At 38.4% G+C, this 7,415-nt stretch overlaps 1 pseudogene; it reads left to right on the forward strand.

Annotated features, from left to right (window-relative positions):
- Positions 1-7,387, forward strand: part of LOC131675939 (uncharacterized) — a 53,372-nt pseudogene extending 45,985 nt beyond the window's left edge.
- The last annotated feature ends 28 nt before the right edge of the window (positions 7,388-7,415 follow it).

Genomic DNA, 7,415 nt, shown 5'->3' on the forward strand with positions numbered 1-7,415 from the left:
TTGTATTCTCAACCAGTCTGACAGAGCATATTGACAGCCTGTCAAAAATATTCAAAACATTGGAAAAACACAATCTAAAGATACAGTTGGACAAAAACGAGTTCCTACAAAAGGAAGATGCCTTCTTGGGCCACATCGTAACTCCAGAAGGTGTTAAACCAAATCTAGATAAAATTAAAATTATAAAAGAATGGCCATTGCCATCGAACGAAAAAGAACTGCGTGGTTTCCTAGGCATTTTAGGATACTACCGTAAGTTCATTAAAGACTTTGCAAAAATTGCCAAGCCTCTGACAACCGCTTTGAGAAAAGGAGAAAATATCTCACACTCAAAAGAGTTTGTCGGCGCTTTTGAACATTTTAAAGGGATTTTATCAGGAAGCAATATCCTCCAATATCCCGATTTTAACAAACAATTTATCTTAACTACAGACGCCTCTAACTATGCTATTGGTGCTGTACTATCATAAGGAACTATCGGAAGCGATAAACCAATAGCTTTCGCATCCCGAACCATGAACCGATCAGAGGAAAAGTACTCAGCAATAGAAAAAGAACTATTAGCTGTAGTATAGGCCTGTAAGTACTTCCGGCCATATTTGTACGCAAGGAAATTCGTCCTTTACACGGACCATAGCCCTCAATGTATGGATTAAATCTGAAAGATACCAATAACAGACTTGTTCCTTGGCGTCTTTCGCTTAGTGAATTCGATTACGAAATCCGCTATCGTCCTGGGAAACAAAACGTCGTAGCAGACAGCCTCTCTAGGATACGTAACGAACTTAACATAAATGAAAATGAATCTTCAAATAGCAGTATAGTCGTTCAACCGACCGACTCTAATAGTAGCGACACTTCATCCGACGATCAAACCGTTCATTCATCCGATTCAGACGACATGAACCTGATAAAATGTACCGAGAAATCTCTGAACGAATTCAGTAATTAAATAGTTCTAAAAATAGCACCAGACGAACCAGATCATTATGAACAGATATTTCCTAGTGTATGTCGAAGGACAATCACCCGAACAGTATTTGGAGTTCCAGTGATATTCAAAATCTTCAAAGAGTACATGGACCTTAAAAGGACAAACTGTATCTATTGTCCCGAAAATCTCATGAACCTGATTCAAATGGTATACAAAAATCACTTTGGTAGAGCGAAACAATTTAGCATTTTGTTAACACGAAACCTGTTTTAATCCACCTAGCGGTGCAATTGTGCCTTTCTCAATCATGAACACGAGAATGTGTGCGTTGTTTATATTCATTAAAAACTTTCAAATGCAAATATTACATTTTATTATTATACATGACATGACAAATATACAAGAAAAGAAATCATTATTCGAGTTCTAAAATTTTGTAAAAGGAAGAAAGAGCCACGGTAATATTGAACTGAAAAAAGGTGCGAAATCGGCAAAGTCCAAAAAAATCGATATTTGCAAAAAAAAAAAAATTTCGTGATGACATGAAATCTCGACGTTTCATACATTTTAAAGATGTTTGACATCAAAAATACGAATTTGATTTCTGAAATTTCAGAAAAAAATTTTGAGCTCCGGCTTATATGGGAATTTCATATGTGACCGGACGGTTCAGTCTATATTTCCGGAACCATATAAGCGATCCGTGCGAAATTTTGTAGACATCTGTGGGGATATTATAGCTATCATTGTGAAAATTGGCCCAACCATTTACGGGAAACTGATGTGAGTTCATCAATTTTGAAAGATGGCCGCTTTTCCCGGGCACTTCCGGCACCGTCTATGTTGGTCAATGTAGTGAACGAAAGTTTGGTTGGCCGTCGGGGACCTAGAACAGCAAATTTAAGTTGTTTGAGAGACATTTTAGCGAAATTTTTACCTTTTTTGCTTTCATCGGAGAATCGGTTTGAATCACAATTTGCTATGTGATCGTACGCCACAACCTGTAACTCTGGAACCGAAAGTCGGATCGGGATGAAATTAAATAGCCATTTACAGGGACGCAATACCTTTCATTTGAGACCAAGTTTAGTTGAATCGGTCTAGCCATCTCCGAGAAACCGATGTGACTGTTATTCTGAATTTAGATACTTCCGCCGGGGCTTTCGGAACCGATGATGGTGGCCAATGTGGCCAAATAGACTTCGAATGGATGTTAGTGACCTAATACTACAAATCGAAGCAGTTGTGGTCGTATTTTGGAAAATTTTTCACCTTTATACATTCATTGCAGAATTTATTGAAATCGACATTTTCTGCGTGTTCGTACTCATCACTGTGTAATTCCGGAACCGGAATCCGCATCTATTAGAAATTCAATAGCAGCCTATGGGAACGTTGCACCTTTCATTTGAGACTAAGTTTGTCAAAATTAGTTCAGCCATCTCTGAGAAAAATGAGTGACATTTTTGGTCACATACAAACACAGACGCACATACACACATACATACATACACACACAGACATTTGCCGAACTCCGGAAGAAGATGTCGGTTGAAAATGAAAATCAAATTCAATCTTAATTTGTAAAAATCGGTTCAGCCATCTCCGAGAAACTGATGTGGACCTTTTGTTAACAAATCCGCACATACACACACATATACATACATACATACATACATACATACATACATACATACATACATACATACATACATACATACATACATACATACATACATACATACATACATACATACATACATACATACATACATACATACATACATACATACATACATACATACATACATACATACATACATACATACATACATACATACATACATACATACATACATACATACATACATACATACATACATACATACATACATACATACATACATACATACATACATACATACATACATACATACATACATACATACATACATACATACATACATACATACATACATACATACATACATACATACATACATACATACATACATACACACATATATACACACATACATACATACACACAGATTACACACATACATACATACACACAGATATATTGGCGAACTTCATCTTATTTCGTTATACGGGGTGGATGAAGGAAATGCGGGCGTGAGGGTGGTCCAAGGGGAGGGGAGTGATGAAGGAGGGAGGTGTAAAGGCAAGGCGGGGAGGGGGGTGGGGGGTTGTGCGGCGACGCAATACTCAACTGCATATTTTGCCTTCCATTTGAGACTTGGTTTGAGAAAATCGGTTCAGTCATCACCGAAGAACCGATGTGACTTTAATTGTGGAATATGCCCGGAATTCCAGACTTCCGGAATCGTCGATAGTGGACAATATATTCAAAGAATGTTTGATTGGCAATCAGTTATCTAGATCTGCGATTAGAAGTAATTTGGTGACCATTTCAATAGTTTTAAGCCTCTGAGGTATTACGATTGTACCGATTTATATGGGAAATTCCAGTGTATCCTTACTAACACCCCTGTAACTCCGGAAGCAAGAGTCAGAACCGAATGAAATTCAGCAGCAGTCAATGGTATTACTGCATCTTTCATGTGAAATCAAGTTTGTGAAAATCGGTAGAGAATTCGTTGGGGAATGGGTGTGATATTAGCTTAGGAACTTGGCGGGTTCCCCGGGGGCGTCATGATCCGTCATAGGTGGCCAATGTGGTCAAAACTGCTTTGATTGATCATTAGTGATCCAGACCCGCAAACTAGAGTAATGTTACATAAATTTTAATATGTTTTACATCATTTGAACATCATGGTGGTACCAGTTTATATGGGAATTTGCTGTGTGACCGCACTCTTCAACCCGTAACTCCGGAACCGGAAGTCGGATCAACTAAAAATTCAATAGCAGCTTATGGGAGCGTTATACCTTTCAGATGAAACTAAGTTTGCGAAAATCGGTTTAGCCATCTCTGAGAAAATTGTGTGAGTTTAAATGACACACACATACACACACACACACACATACACACACACATACACACACATACATACACACACAGACATTTGCCGATCTCGACGAACTGAATCGAATGGTGTATGAAACTCGGCCCTCCGGGCCTCGGTTAAAAAGTCGATTTTTACAGTGATTGCATAGCCTTTCTTTATATGAGAAAGGAAAAAATGTTGATCGACCTGAGATCCCCAGAGGAAGAAAACCTCATTATTGAACAAACGCATGACCGTTCACATAGAGGTATCTGGGAGAATAACGAACAAATATCTAACAGATTCTACTTCACCAGAATGAAAAATAAAATCAGAGAATACATAAAACTCTGTGGCACATGTCACAAAAACAAATACGATCGTCACCCATTCAAACCCAATCCTGAAAGACCTCTAGATATTGTACATATTGATATCTTCACAGCACAGCAAACATACTTCCTATCTGCAGTAGATAAGTTTTCTAGATTCGGATCGTTGACACATATTAAATCCAGAAACATTTTAGATATAAGAAGAGGACTGACAAAATTCTTAAAGATTTATGGCACTACAAAGAAAATAATATGCGACAACGAACCGTCTCTAAAATCGATCGAAATACGATACTAAACATAGAGTTGCACTTTGTACCACCAAATCATAGCGTAAGTAATGGAACCGTTGAAAGATTCCACTTTACTATAGCGGAAATTTTTCGTTGTATCAATCCTGATTTCGAAGATCTAAGCTTAAAAGAAACCCTCTATATTGCTTGCACTCAGTACAATAATACTGTTCATTCGGCTATAAAAATAAAACCCAGAGAAACCTTCTATGGACTGAAAGATAATCAAGAAAGGCCTCTTGATATGGAATTATTGATACAAGCTAGGAACAAAGTTTACGATAAAATAATTTTGGCACATGAAAAATCAAAACAAAGAAACTTACTTTACCATAACAAAAATAGAAACGAAGAACCAATCTTCGAGGAAAATTAAGTAGTTTACAAAAAAGTGCAAGGAATAAAAAAGAAAACTAAACCGATGTATTCACCGATCAGAGTTGCAGAAAACAAAGGTAGATTGCTTGTCGACAACTCTGGCCGGACAATACACAAAGATAACTTGAAAAGAGTCTGATGCATTGTTTAAATTACAGATAGCAGAATGGAATACACACCTAAGATGACCCTCACACTCATCATCCTCACCTTAATTCCATTGGCCCAACAACAATCAATCCAAATTCTATTTAACACAAACAACGCAGGAGCGTTGATTCTCAATAGGCGGGAGGGAAGAATTGTGGCAGGACACGATAGACCTTTAAATATTATAGATTTTCCACAATTCGATCTATTATTGAAAACGCGATCATTACGTTCAAAAACTCGTCTAATTTTGCAAATTATGAATTTAAAACTCAAGGAGATTAGGTACATATTAAATACAATCCACGCAAAACCATACAGAAAAAAGCGTTCTATCGATATGTTAGGTAGCGCGATCAAATTCGTGATAGGCAATTTAGACGCTGAAGATTTACAATTAATAATTGCAAACTTTGATAATCTCAAGAAAGCAGGGAATACACTCATAAAACAGAACAACAGACATTCATATTTATCGCACTAAGAAGCTCGGGGCAATCATTGCACAGGACAGGTCCCGCCGCACTTGCAATGTATTGAGTCCGATAAGCTGTCCGCGACTTTCGTAACTTGGCAGCTGGTGTGGGTTGCTCCAAGGCAACTGGCGGAGGGCAAACCGAACAAACCTGCGCTGTACTGACTCAATTCGGTGGACACCGTTGAGGTAATGAGGGTTCCACACAACAGAGCAATATTCCAATGTTGATTGAACGAGTGAGCAATAAAGAGACTTCAAGCAGTAAATATCTGAAAAGTTCTTTGATATTCTCATTATGAACTCCAAACAGCGTGATGCTTTTGCGTCAATATAGCTGATATGCTGCTTAAATGTCAATTGTTCATCGAGAAAAACTACGAGATCTTTGACACAATTTGCTCTGTCAATCGTGGATTCTGTTAGACAGTACTCGAATCGAATTTGCGTTTTTTTCCTCGAAAACGTAATGATCGTGCATTTTTTAGGATTTAGGGTCATTCGGTTGATTTCACACCAATCCGCAAAGTTTACTAATTGACGTTGAAGAAAAGCTGCGTCATCAGTATTCCGGATTTTGTGGTATAACTTAATGTCATCAGCGAATGACAACCGTGGTCCTTCTAGGAAAAAGTTAACGTCGTTGAAATACAGGAGAAAAATCAAAGGGCCGAGATGACTGCCTTGCGGAATACCAGATGTAACGAAGAATTCTTCGGATACACAACCACTTATTTTGACAGCCAGACGACGATTACTGAGATACGATTGCATCCAACGGAGTACATTGGTACCAAAGCCAAGTCTATCCAATTTTGCCACTGCAATAGCGTGATTAATCTTGTCGAAAGCAGCTGAAAGGTCCGTATAGATTAAAGGTTCCCCCACACTGACGCGATTTTGTCGCAGCGACTGCGAAAATTTCGCGAAGCGATTTGTCGCTAGCAACTCTGCTCATGGCGACAGATGTGCGCTCCCATACTGACGCGAACTTTTCGCGTCGGCTGTTGCGAAATTGCAGCGATTTTTGAACAATCGCTGCGTGCGAGCATTGTGTCACAGTCGCTGGGTGTTCGCCAGATATTCAAGATGGCGCAGACTAATCAACTATTGTCATTTGGCGCATCTCAATTTTACATAAGTTGACCAGAATTCCGAAAAAAATGAAAATAGTTATACGAAAAAATCGCCTAAATTTCAAAACCAAACTGATGGACGCTTCTATACCATTACCAAGTCCAACAAAGCTATTTGAAAACGAAGATTACATACCGTATGAAAGCCAGGTAAATCGAATAAATACTGGAGCGGTAGAATTGAATTGAAAGTAGGGTGGTTGGAGCTATTTACTATAATCCAGTGCTTCAAGTCCTTCGAGAATAAAAAATATTCCAAAGCGGACTCATCTTTCCAAAGAGCTGATCGAAAAATAGTTCGACGAACCCAACGATTCCGACGTAGAAGAATTAGTGAAAGCATTGGAAAAACGAAACGTCGGTAATACTACGGATGATGAGAAAGGCCTCCCGGAAAAGGACGATCATTTCTTGTTCAACGAAGATGTTTTAGCATTTTGTTTGAGGGAAGAAATTAACGCCAATGAACGGTTGAACATGTTATGCCAAAGATTCCATAACAATCTGAAATATAAGAATATAAAATTCATACCGCAAATCGAGCGGGAGATTGAAGTTCCCCACAACATAAAGATAATCGATGAAATCTTGGGTACGGACTCGATCGGAATTCCCATGCGATCAGATGATAATCATGTTTCTTCAGCTGGACGAATAAATAGCAACCTCTCGTCGAGCAAGTTCTGTATGTTGGTTAACGGTATAACCCAATAGAGCAAGTGCACATCAAATCAAAATATAC

This window comes from Topomyia yanbarensis, chromosome 1 (assembly GCF_030247195.1).
Source record: "Topomyia yanbarensis strain Yona2022 chromosome 1, ASM3024719v1, whole genome shotgun sequence".
NCBI classification, from domain to species: domain Eukaryota; kingdom Metazoa; phylum Arthropoda; class Insecta; order Diptera; family Culicidae; genus Topomyia; species Topomyia yanbarensis.